The 13893-nt window shown below is 45.0% G+C and overlaps 1 protein-coding gene across 1 annotated transcript in view; it reads left to right on the forward strand.

The window, feature by feature from the left end:
* Positions 1–13893, forward strand: part of LOC141147953 (uncharacterized) — a 483492-nt gene that overhangs the window by 333670 nt on the left and 135929 nt on the right. The window lies entirely within an intron of this gene.

The following is a 13893-nucleotide window of genomic DNA, read 5'->3' on the forward strand; positions in this document are numbered from 1 at the left end:
TAAGAAGATTATAAGAGCTCACGGGATTCAGTGGCAGTGAATAAGCAAGTCTAGTGAGAGAGACTGAGAGCTCAGTGGGCTGAGAATCTACAAGAAGTGACTGTATAGAAGTAAAGGAGTTTGTTACAATTGGTGTTAGGAACTGTTCTAAGACTGTTGCTATAGGAGACAGCGCTCCTACACATGCAGATGTGATGCCCTGCTGGGTGCCTTTCCCTGCATGGCTGTCTACCTATAGAAGTCTCGGAGTCTGCCAATTGACACTGCAACTACCAAGGGGTGTACTGGCCCTAAACCCTTTTTCCCACTGTTCTGTTCAAGAGAAAATAAATCTCTTTGCATTCAAGAAGTGGCTGGCGCCCATGAATCTACCTTGAATTACACCCACTATGCCTTGCAACCCACTCCACAGGGAAGGATGTCAGCTATCCCTGGCTCTGGAGGTTCCCATTAGACTAAAGGAGGCCTGGGACCTTGCTGCATAACATTTCAATGTTTGATAAATGCTAGGGAGGTAAACCCTGTGACAGTCTCTATCTATTGGTGACTCTGTTGGTGAGATCTCTGCACTGACTTCCCAGGTCTGTTCACTTGCTGTGCCCATGGTAAGGGGTTCCCTTTAGGCATGAGGTCCAAGATCACCACTACCATGGGTTTGTGGTGGATCTAAGGTATTCAGAATTTTCAGACCCTGTAAATTAAATGTGGAAATTTGCCAGACTGAATTCTTTGTAGCCCATAATGTGCTGTCTGACCTTTAAATTGTAGTCAGCGGGGTTACAATGGGCAATACTTCACTATAAAAGCGTGGGCTCCCAGGTGGTGAGCCCCCAGGCCAAATGTGACCCTTTGATTGCCCCTGTCCAGTCCGATGCCTCTACTATCAGCATGTCTATATGTGCATGCTTCCTCACTGCTTTCACCAGCCTGCCCTAAACCAACATTGTGACCAGCAGATCAGCAGAGGACATTTCTTCACTACTGCTTCTAATAAAGGTGAGTGTGCACACTATTTCATGAGCAGTTGTACCTATTATTTTAGCATAGGTGTTTGTTTTCTATATGTTTACCTACTTATGTACCTTCCCAGTCCAGTGTTGTTCACCAAAGGCGGTTTAAACAAAGTGTTTTTACTGTAAACTTTGGTTTGGCCCTCCACAACAGTCCCAGTTTCTCGTGCAGCCCCTTGGGAAAAATAATTGCCCTTCCCTGGTTTAAGGGAAATTATGATTAGTTTAATGTGCTTTCAGTATTATGTTATATACAGTTCTACAGTTTAGTGCTATATACATAATTAGGGATGAGCCGAACACCCCCCTGTTCGGTTCGCACCAGAACATGCGAACAGGAAAAAAGTTCGTTTGAACACGCGAACACCTTTAAAGTCTATGGGACACGAACGTGAATAAAATTCGAAAGCCGCGGAACACCCTTTAAAAGTCTATGGGAGAAATCAAAAGTGCTAATTTTAAAGGCTTATATGCAAGTTATTGTCATAAAAAGTGTTTGGGGACCTGGGTCCTGCCCCAGGGGACATGGATCAATGCAAAAAAAAGTTTTAAAAACTGACGTTTTTACAGGAGCAGTGATTTTAATAATGCTTAAAGTCAAACAATAAAAGTGTAATATCCCTTTAAATTTCATAGCTGGGGGGTGTCTATAGTATGCCTGTAAAGGGGCGCATGTTTCCCATGTTTAGAACAGTCTGACAGCAAAATGACATTTTAAAGGAAAAAAGCCATTTAAAACTACTCGCGGCTATTGCATTGCCGGTCCGACAATACACATAGAAGTTCATTGATAAAAACGGCATGGGAATTCCCCACAGGGGAACCCCGAACCAAAATTAAAAAAAAAAAAAAAGACGTGGGGGTCCCCCTAAATTCCATACCAGGCCCTTCAGGTCTGGTATGGATATTAAGGGGAACCCCGAACAAAAAAAAAAAAAAAAAAAAATGGTGTGGGGTCCCCCAAAAAATCCATACCAGACCCTTATCCGAGCACGCAACCTGGCAGGCCGCAGGAAAAGAGGGGGGACGAGAGAGCGCCCCCCCCTCCTGAACTGTACCAGGCCACATGCCCTCAACATTGGGAGGGTGCTTTGGGGTAGCCCCCCAAAACACCTTGTCCCCATGTTGATGAGGACAAGGGCCTCATCCCCACAACCCTGGCCGGTGGTTGTGGGGGTCTGCGGGCGGGGGGCTTATTGGAATCTGGAAGCCCCCTTTAACAAGGGGACCCCCAGATCCCGGCCCCCCCCTGTGTGAAATGGTAAGAGGGTACAAAAGTACCCCTACCATTTCACTAAAAAACTGTCAAAAATGTTAAAAATGACAAGAGACAGTTTTTGACAATTCCTTTATTTAAATGCTTCTTCTTTCTTCTATCTTCCTTCATCTTCTTCTTCTGGTTCTTCTGGCTCTTCCTCCGGCGTTCCCGTCCAGCATCTCCTCCGCGGCGTCTTCTATCTTCTTCTCCTCGGGCTGATCCGCACCCATGGCATGGGGGGAGGCTCCCGCTCTTCTCTTCATCTTCTTCTCTTCATTTTCTGCTTCATCTTCTTCATTTTCTTCTCTGGGCCACTCCGCATCCATGCTGGCATGGAGGGAGGCTGCCGCTGTGTGACGGCATCTCCTCGTCTGACGGTTCTTAAATAACAGGGGGCGGGGCCACCCGGTGACCCCGCCCCCCTCTTATGCACGGTGACTTGACGGGACTTCCCTGTGACGTCACGGGGAATGCCACAGGGAAGTCCCGTCATGTCCCGTGCATCAGAGGGGGGCGGGGTCACCGGGTGGCCCCACCCCTAGTTATTTAAGAACCGTCAGAAGAGGAGACGCCGTCACACAGCGGGGGCCTCCCACCATGCCACCATGGATGCGGAGCGGCCCGGAGAAGAAGATGAAGAAGAGAAGAAGAGAAGAAGATGAAGAGAAGAGCGGGAGCCTCCCTCCATGCCATGGGTGCGGATCGGCCCGAGGAGAAGAAGATAGAAGACACCGCAGAGGAAATGCTGGATGAGAACGCCGGAGGAAGAACCAGAAGAAGAAGAAGAAGATGAAGGAAGAAAGAAGAAGCATTTAAATAAAGGAATTGTCAAAAACTGTCTCTTGTCATTTTTAACATTTTTGACAGTTTTTTAGTAAAATGGTAGGGGTACTTTTGTACCCCCTTACCATTTCACACAGGGGTGGGCCGGGATCTGGGGGTCCCCTTGTTAAAGGGGGCTTCCAGATTCCGATAAGCCCCCCGCCTGCAGACCCTCACAACCACCGGCCAGGGTTGTGGGGATGAGGCACCCTCCCAATGTTGAGGGCATGTGGCCTGGTTCGGTTCGGGGGGGGCGCTCTCTTGTCCCCCCCTCTTTACCTGCGGCCTTCCAGGTTGCGTGCTCGGATAAGGGTCTGGTATGGATCTTTGGGGGGACCCCATGCCGTTTTTTTTTTTTTTTGGCGCAGGGTTCCCCTTAAAATCCATACCAGACCTTAAGGGTCTGGTATGGAATTTAGGGGGACCCCCACGTCATTTTTTAAATTATGGTTCGGGGTTCCCCTGTGGGGAATTCCCATGCCATTTTTATCAATGAACTTCTATGTGTATTGTCGGACCGGCAATGCAATAGCCGCGAGTAGTTTTAAATGGCTTTTTTCCTTTCAAATGTCATTTTGCTGTCAGACTGTTCTAAACACGGGAAACATGCGCCCCTTTACAGGAATACTATAGACACCCCCCAGCTACGAAATTTAAAGGGATATTACACTTTTATTGTTGGACTTTAAGCATTATTAAAATCACTGCTCCTGAAAAAACGGCCGTTTTTAAAACTTTTTTTTGCATTGATCCATGTCCCCTGGGGCAGGACCCAGGTCCCCAAACACTTTTTATGACAATACCTTGCATATAAGCCTTTAAAATGAGCACTTTTGATTTCTCCCATAGACTTTTAAAGGGTGTTCCGCGGCATTCAAATTTGCCGCGAACACCCCAAATTGTTCGCTGTTCGGCGAACTTGCGAACAGCCAATGTTCGAGTCGAACATGTGTTCGACTCGAACTCGAAGCTCATCCCTATACACAATACTCAGTACTATATACAGTACAGTATAGTACTATTTTATGTGCTATATATTTGTATATTTGATACTGATACTTTGCAGTGAATTGCAGTTTGTGGGGCTAGGGAGAGTGGATTGTAAGAGCCCACCTGCATTTACTACAATTTAACACCCTACAGTCCTTTTGATAATTACTTTTTTTGTATGTGTCAGCTGCAGGTTCTGTTGCTGTCTCACTGCTGTTTCCAAATTTGTTTATTATTATTAATATTATTTTAGGGTGTTTCTTAGTTAATAATAAGTAGTTTTAGTTTTTTTCATAAAGCCAAAACAAAAAAAATATATATTTTTTTTTAATTTGACTTTTTTTGTCGTTTTCAGCTCTATAATTTTATCTTGTTAGTGATATATACACTGAGCAAAATTATAAAGGCAACACTTTTGTGTTTGCCCTATTTATCATGAGCTGAATCTGTGACTTTTTCTATGTACACAAAAGACCTATTTCTCTCAAACATTGTTCACAAATCTGCCTAAATCTGTGTTAGTGAGCACTTCTCCTTTGCCGAGATAATCCATCCACCTCACAGGTGTGGCATATCAAGATGCGGAATAGACAGCATGATTATTGCACAGGTGTGCCTTAGGCTGGCCACAATAAAAGGCCACTCTAAAATGTGCAGTTTTATCACACAGCACAATGCCACAGATGACACATGACAGATGATGCCCACTGACTGCAGGAATGTCCACCAGAGCTGTTGCCCTTGAATTGAATGTTAATTTCTCTACCATAAGCCATCTCCAAAGGTGTTTCAGAGAATTTGGCAGTACATCCAACCGGCTTCAAAACCGCAGACCACGTGTAACCACACCAGCCCAGGACCTCCACATCCAGCATCTTCACCTCCAAGATCGTCTGAGACTAGGGATGAGCCAAACACCCCCCCGGTTCGGTTCGCACCAGAACTTGCGAACAGACCAAAACTTTGCACAAACGTTAGAACCTCATTGAAGTCTATGGGACTCGAACATTCAAAATCAAAAGTGCTAACTTTAAAGGCTAATTTGCATGGTATTGTCCTAAAAAGGGTTTGAGGACCTGGGTCCTGCCCCAGGGCACATGTATTAATGCAAAAAAAAGTTTTAAAAACTGACGTTTTTTCGGGAGCAGTGATTTTAATAATGCTTAAAGTGAAACAATAAAAGTGTAATATTCCTTTAAATTTCATACCTGGGGGGTGTCTATAGTATGCCTGTAAAGGGGCGCATGTTTCCCGTGTTTAGAACAGCAAAATGACATTTCAAAGGAAAAAAAATCATTTAAAACTACTCGCGGCTATTAATGAATTGCCGGTCTGACAATACACATAAAAGTTCATTGATAAAAACTTCATGGGATTTCCCCACAGGGGAACCCCAAATCAAAATTTAAAAAAAAACTGGCGTGGGGGTCCCCCTAAATTCCATACCAGGTTCTTCAGGTCTGGTATGGAAATCATACACGCTGCCCATGCCCAGACACGCCCATTAGACTCCCCTTGTCATTGTTCATTGGTTGTTGTATAACCCCTCCTGTTTGAAGGAATGCCTGTGCTTGATTGGTCAATTGTGAAACCATTAAGGCTCTATTGTTTATATGAATAACGTTTGCTCCCAAGATCAGGTCAGTGGGTTTGAGCGATGGAGCTAACAACATCAGAAAGGTGACTATGTTTGTTTATTGGAGAAATGTGGGAGACACGGGTTGTTTAAAGATGCATTATACTGAAAAGCTGGAAGGGCGCTTAATAGCATAAAAGAGTATGGTGGTTTATCTACGACAATGCTCCTATTACATTAGTGGTCAGTGTAAATCCTCATTACATTGGTGGCCAGTGTAGAAACTCTTCTTTATATTGGTAATCATTAAAAAAATCCAAACTTGCATTTGTGGTCAGTTTTGAATCCTCCCTTACATTGGTGGTCCATGTAGAAGCCCCCTTTACATTGGTGGCCAGTGTAGAAATCCCTCTTACATTGGTGGCCAGTGTAGAAATCCCCCTTTATAAAATCCCCCATTACATTGGTTGTCAGTTTAAATTCTTCTTAACATTGGTGATCAGTGTACATTTCCCTTTACATTGCTGGTAAGTGCAGAATTGCCCTTGCACTGGTGGTCAATGTAAATCCCCCTTTACATTGGTGGTCAGTGTAAATACCTGCTAACATTGTTGGTCGGTGTAGAAGTGTCACCTTACATTAGTGGTCAGTACAAATCTCCTCGACAGTGGTTGTCAGTGTAAATTCCCCCCTTACATGGAGGTCATTGTATATTTCCCCTTACACTGGTGGTTGGTGTAAATGCTGTTATTACATTGGTGTCAGCGTATAAATCCTTCTTTTCCATTGGTAAGTGGCGTAAAATCCCCCCGTTACATGGTGATCAGTGCAAATTCCCCCTCACATTGATGGTTAGTGTAAATCCCCCCTCACATGGTAATTGTAAATTCACCATTGGTAGAATCCCCCACCATATACTTGCCAAACATTTCCAGCTTTGCTCTACATGATTCAGAATTTGTCAATGTACTGCCTTCTAACTAATCCCATCCCCCCACCACTGCCACTGATCCCATCAACCCCCCAGCATTGCCACTGATCCCAGGAGCCCAAGGATTCCTAGGAGTTTTCTGTCTATTGATGGATCCCCTCACTTCCCCAGTCCATGGTGTGCAGGCAGTGAGGAGAGGATGTGCTGTAACCTTAATCAGTGAGCAGAAATGCTGTGCACTAACCTCTTGCAACCAATCACTGAGCCGTAAGGATATGCAGTAACCTCTAGGAACCAATCAGTGAGCAGTAATAATGTGCAGTAACCTCTAGCAACCAATTAGTGAGTGGTATAGATGTCCAGTAACCTTTAGCAATCAGTGAGCAGAAGTCATGTGCTGTAACCTCTAGAAAATAAACAGTGAGCCATAATGTGTGCTGTAACCTCTAGCAGCCAGTCAGTGAGTGGTAATGATACACTGTAATCTCTGGCAACGAATTGCAATCACTGCCTGATCTGATTCAGTAAACTGATTTTGAGTCTAGCTGCTATTTATTGTTTGTCTCAAAGCATGTGGAGATTGAAACTGCATGGAAGAGGGGGCCCAAGAAAATGTTTGCCCAGGGTCCAGTCAATCTTAAAGACGGCCCTGGGTTTGCTGATGTCAACGTAGTGGATCGAGTGGCCCATGGTGGTGGTGGGGTTATGGTATGGGCAGGCATATGCTATGGACAATGAACATAGGTGCATTTTATTGATGGCATTTTGAATACAGAGAAACCGTGATAAGATCCTGAGGCCCATTGTTGAGCCATTCATCCACGACCATCACCTCAGGGGATGTGCTGCAATGCGTGAGGCAAATGGTGGTCACACCAGATACTGACTAGTTTTCAGACCCCACCCCCCAAAAACTGCACATTTTTGAGTGGCATTTTATTGTGGCCAGCCTAAGGCACACCTGTGCAATAATCATGCTGTCTAATCAGCATCTTGATGTGCCACACCTGTGAGGTGGAAGGATTATCTCGGCAAAGGAGAGGTGCTCACTAACACAAATTTAGAAGGATTTGTGAACAATATTTGAGAGAAATAGGCCTTTTGTGTACATAGAAAAAGTCGTAGATCTTGTGTGTATATATATATATATATATATATATATATATATATATATATATATATATATATATATATATAGCCTTAAAAAAGTATTCATATCCCTTGAAATTTTCCACATTTTGTCATGTTACAACCAAAAACATAAATGTATTTTATTGGAATTTTATGTAATAGACATAAAGTGGGGCATAATAGTGACGTGGAAGGAAAATGATAAATGGTTTTCAAAATATTTTACAAATAAATATCTTAAAAATGTGGTGTGCATTTGTGTTATGCCGCTACCTGAACGTACATAGTGCAATCTAGGTTAGGAATGTTATTGTATACGCATTCTCCAAATGTTTCTGTAACACGAAATACCAGTACACCTATATGCCTAGATGTTCTTTTCTCTGATTTCCACAGGGCCATGTTGGCCGTTATTATGTCTGTTTGAATTTTCATTATGATAAAATCAATAAAATTATTAAAACATAAAATGTAGCCAGTCCCTGCTGAACCAGCCAAATATTAAGCGTGCACTTGTAGAAAGTCACCTAATTAGTAAATAGAGTCCACCTGTGTGTAATTTAATCTCAGTATAAATACAGCTGTTCTGTGAAGCCATGAGAGATTTGTTGGAGAACCTTAGTGAACAAGCATCATGAAAGCCATGGAACACACCAGACAAGTCAGAGATAAATTTGTGAAGATGTTTAAAGCAGGGTTAGGTTATAAAAAAAGTATCCCACGCTTTGAACATCTCACGGAGCACTGTTCAATCTATCATCCGAAAATGGAAAGAGTATGGCACTACTGCAAACCTACGTAGACATGGTCGTCCACCTAAACTGACAGGTTGGGCAAGGAGAGCATTAATCAAAGAAGCAGCCAAGAGACCCATGGTAACTCTGGAGGAGCTGCAGAGATCCACAACTCATCTGTCCACAGGGCAACTATTAGTCGTGCACTCCACAAATCTGGCCTTTATGGAAGAGTGGCAAGAAGAAAGCCATTGCTGAAAGAAAGCCATAAGAAGTCCCATACAGTTTGCAAGAAGCCATGTGGGGAACACAGCAAACATGTGGAAGAAGGTTCTCTTCAGATGAGACCAAAATTTAACTTTTTGACCTAAAAGCAGAACACTATGGGGGAGATTTACTAAAGCTGGTGCACTCAGAATCTAGTGCAGCTGTGCATGGTAACCAATTAGCTTCTAACTTCAGCTTGTTCAATTACATTTTGTCAATCAAACCTGGAAGCTGATTGATTTCTTTGCAGAGCTGCACAAGATTTCGCATGCTCCAGCTTTAGTAAATAACCCCCTATGTATGGCAGAAAACTAACACTGCACAGCACCCTGAACACACCATCCCTACCGTGAAACATGGTGGTGGCAGCATTATGTTGGGATGCTTTTCTTCAGCAGGGACAGGGAAGCTGGTCAGAGTTGATGGGAAGATGGATGGAGCCAAATACAAAGCAATTCTAAAGGAAAACCTGTTAGAGTCTGCAAAAGACTTGAGACTGGGGCGGAGGTTCATCTTCCAGCAGGACAATGACCCTAAACATACAGCCAGAGCTACAATGGAATGGTTTAGATCAGGGGTCTGCAACCACCAGGCCGCGGCCCTCCACCAGGCCGTGGGTGCGGCAGGGTGCGGATGGCATGAGAAAGCCAGGTGGGCGGCGTGAGAAAGGTGGGTGGGTGGATGAGAGAAGCGAGCGGGCGGGCATGCAGAGATTAAATTGGCTTTCTCTGCCCACCCCGCATCTCCACTCTTCCACCGATGTCAGAGGTGAGACGGGGACCACAGAGATGACATCATCTTTCACTGCCCACCCCGCAACATTCCGCATCTGGTGGCAGGCGATGTGGCAAGTGACAAGCTGCATCTGGAGGCAGACGATGTGGCAAGTGACAAGCTGCATTTGAAGGCAGGCGATGTGGCAAGTGACAATCCACATCTGGTGGCAGGTAACACGTTGAGTGACAATCTGCATCTGGTGGCAGGTGACATGGCAAGTGACATTCTGCATCTGGTAGCAGGCGACGTGGTAAGTGACAAGCTGCATCTGGTGGCAGGCAATGTGGCAGGTGACAATCCGCATCTAGTGGCAGGCAACATGGCAAGTAAAAAAATCCGCATCTGGTGGCAGGCAACGTGGCAAGTGATAATCCACATCTGGTGGCAGGTGATGAGGCAAGTGACAAGCTGCATCTGGTGGCAGGCAACATGTCAAGTGACAATTTGCATCTGGTGGCAGGCGATGTGGCAAGTGACAAGCTGCATCTGGTGGCAGGCGACGTGGTAAGTGACATTCCCCATCTTGTGGACGGCAGCGTGGCAAGTGACAATCCGCATCTCATGGCCGGCAGCATAGCAAGTGGCAATCCACATCTGGTGACAGGTGACTAGGCAAATGACAAGCTGCATCTGGTGGCAGACGATGGTGGCACACACAGGGCTCCCACTGATTCTGCATTAAGGTGCGTTGAAGGCGTTCATTTTATATTACAATTTAATAGTAGAAATAATGCACTTCAATCATCCTGACACCATATCAACCACTGTGGCAGGATTATTTAATGCGCTAACATCAGCTATTGCCCCAACAAATTGCCCGCAAAAAGCACTTACCCGCCACGCCCCCCAGCACAATTTTTTCCACGCAGCCGGTCCCCGGTGCCAAAAAGTTTGGGGGCTGCTCTAGGGCCTTCAAAAGTGTGATAGGTTATCAGGAAATGAGATGTATAATTTCAGTTTAATGTCTAGTTCAGTAGAATGCCTGAGGGTGCTCCCTGCATGTTGGGCCTCTGTATGAGGCCAGGCTGTGTAAAAGTCTCACACACATGGTATGCATATGCCATGTGAGAGAAATAACCTGTTAATGTGACAATTTTGTGAAAAAAAAAATCTTCATTTTGCAAAGAATTGTGGAAAAAAAATTACAACGTGGAAAAACTCACCATGCCTCTTACTAAATACCTTGGACTGTCTACTTTCCAAAAAGGGGTAATTTGGGGGGTATTTGTACTGTCCAGACATTTTTGGTCCTCAAGAAATGAAACAGGCCATCAGGATTAATCAATTTTCAATTATTGGCACCATAGTTTGTAGACTCTATAACTTTCACACAGACTAAATAATTTACACTGATTTGGGTTATTTTTACCAAAGATATGTAGCAGTATAAATTTTGGCCCAAATTTATGAAGAAAAATTACTAATTTGCAAAATTTTATAACAGAAACAAAGAAAATGCATTTTTTTTACAAAATGATAAACCCAGTAGTAATTAAATACCACCAAAGAAAGCTCTATTTGTGTGAAAAAAAGGACAAAAATGTAATATGGGTACAGTGTTGCCTGACCGTGCAATTGTCATTCAAAGTGTCACAGTACTGAAAGCTGAAAATTGGCCTGGTTGGGAAGGGAGTATAAATACCCAGTGGGCAAGTGGTTAAAAAAATGCTAGTGTTATGGAGCCTAAAGGGGCTGATTTACTAAAGGCAAATAGACTGTGCATTTAGCAAAGTGCAGATTCACCAGAGCTTTGCAAACTGTTTTTTTAATTGTCCTTGCACGTGATTGGGTACTCTTTGCAAAGTTAAGTGTAGCACCCTCTACCAATAGGTAGGTGCTAGTAATAGTTTTTTTTTCAAGGGACTGTCAGCACAGGCAAATTTAGGCAGGCCTATGCTGCAAGCATAGGGCAGGGCCTGGAACTGGAGTGACAGGCCGCTCATGTGGGAGCCCTGACCAATCCCCAATTGGTATTGGCAGGGGGCGGGCCTCCTATATAACCTGAGGTGATATGCCACTGGGGGGGAGTTGTCGGCTGAGTGAAGTGAGGAATGCAATACTAGGCAGCAGCAGGAGGGCACCCCCATCTGGGGGGGTGTACCGATCGCAGGAGGAGGCCCGTGGAGAACTGTGAGGGAACTCTGCCTCTACACGGTCATTGGCAATGTCTTTATAACCACACGGTCGGTGGTAAAGAACTCCTGGAGCAGAGAGGGCAGGTGAAGCTGTTGGAACATATGGTCCGGTCAAGTTCCTCATCAAGGACTCAGGGCAGTAGAATGTCGGTGAGCGTTAACACAGTAGAGGGCTGGATGTGCCAGGAAGTCTGTGAGGGAACTTTGCTTCTACACGGTTATTATCAAAGTCTTCATCATTTACACGGTGAATGATGGGGAGTCCTGGATCAGAGAAGAGACTGTGGGGATCTGTGTCAAATCGATGTGGCCTGAGGGCACAGGATTCGCAGGTTGGGCTGGCTGGGAACAGTAGTCCACTATCCAAAAGACTGCTTTTAAACTACTAGGCCTCTGGGGAGAAGTGCTGCAGGCCTCAGGCCTAGTAGCAGCGAGCAACCAAAGCCTGCTTAAAGCGGAGTTCCACCCAAAAGTGGAACTTCCGCTTTAAGCACTCCTCGCTCCCTGACATGCCACATTTGGCATGTATTTTTTTGGGGGGGGAGTGTGTACCCTCTTTTTAGTGGGAATTCCTGTCTCACGTCCTCTTTCCAGTTCTCGATCGCCTAGGCAACTCCTCCTCTTGCCCTAGGTGGCCCCTCCCTGCCAGCGATCTTCTGGGAAACAACACAAGTCCCAGAAGATCGGCTGGCCAATAGCAGGGTTCAGCGTGACTCGCACATGCGCAGTGCGCACCCGGCCGTGAAGCCATAAGCTGTCACAGCTGGGTGCCCACAGTATCAATAGAGGCGCCGAGGAGAGGAGCGGGAGAGGAGCGTGGCTCCGGGCTGGCTGCTTCGCTGGACCGTGGGACAGGTAAGTGTCAGTTTATTAAAAGTCAGCAGATATGCTTTTTGTAGCTGCTGACTTTTAATAAAATAAAAAACGGGTGGAACTTCGCTTTAAGGGCTTATTCAGAGTGTGTCCTTATTGCTTAAAAGAAGAAGATGTGACATAGTCTAAAGTATTAAGAAGTTGTGCAGGAGGAAACAAGTTCAGGCAGGAGGAGAAGAGGTTCCAAGACCATCACTTTTACATGGTCAAGAGTGATGTTCTCATCTTTTACACGGTGATGGATGGGGAATTCTTGAGAACAGTAGTCTGCGGGAGTGAAGCGCAGGAGGAGTAACAGTCTGCATGGAGATGCAGGAGGAGATTCATACTCAATTTAAATGCACATTCAATCTTCTGGCTCTAACTATGTGCTATTGTGCAAATCTTAAAATATGATGGCAAATTCAAGATCCTATGGGCATCCCATATTCCCTTTCCCCTATCCAAGTTGTACCCCCTAATAAAACAACAAAACAAAACCAGCAAAATACTGTTCATTGTCTCTGCAAGTGATGTATGAAGTCTGGCAGCGGGGTGAATTGGTGGATTGTCTGTTACTAGTGGCAACTACAAGGCTACATAAGCCTTACCTCATTTACTAAGCTCTGGAGCAACTGCACTTTGCAAAGTGCACAGTCTATTTGCCCTTAGTAAATCAACCTCTAGGTCTCACCACTGTGTTCAGATGTAAGCCAACATTAATACTGTAGAGCTTACCCCCAAAGGAGCCGCTGGTGATTGGGTTCCCCACTCCTGCACAGCCAGCTAACAAGTATAATCAACACTTTCCCCAGACACAAGGAACAGTCTTTGAGCTTGGGTTTTATGTTTTATTAGGGGTAATAACTTGGGAAAGGGGATAGGAATTATGAGATGCTCATCTTGATAGCAAAAAAAAACAAGGTCAACCTCCTCCCTATTAGAGATGGGCCAAACACCCCCTGGTTCCGTTTGCGCCAGAACTCTCGAACATCGCAAAAGTTTGGACCTGAACCGTGAACCCTATTAAAGTCTATGGGACCCAAACTTGAAAAATCAAAAGTCCCTATTTTTAAGGCTTATATGCAAGTTATCAGCCATAAAAAGGGTATGGAGTCCCGGCTTCTTCCCTGAGGGACATGTACCAATGCAAAAAAAAAAAATAAACATTTTAAAAAGATAATTTTTAAAGGAGCAGTGATTTTAACCGCTTGCCGACCAGCCGCCGTCAGATTACTGCGGCAGGTCGGCACAATACCACGAACCGTCATAGCTATACGTCGGCTCGCGGGATCAGGATAGCAGAGACGCGCGATGCCGATGCTCGTGGCTGACGGTCACGATGACCTCCGGCCATGAGCGATCGCGAGCACGAGGGACAGAACATGGAAGTGTGTGTATAAACACACA

The sequence above is a fragment of the Aquarana catesbeiana genome, linkage group LG06, assembly GCF_042186555.1.
Source record: "Aquarana catesbeiana isolate 2022-GZ linkage group LG06, ASM4218655v1, whole genome shotgun sequence".
NCBI classification, from domain to species: Eukaryota; Metazoa; Chordata; class Amphibia; order Anura; family Ranidae; genus Aquarana; species Aquarana catesbeiana.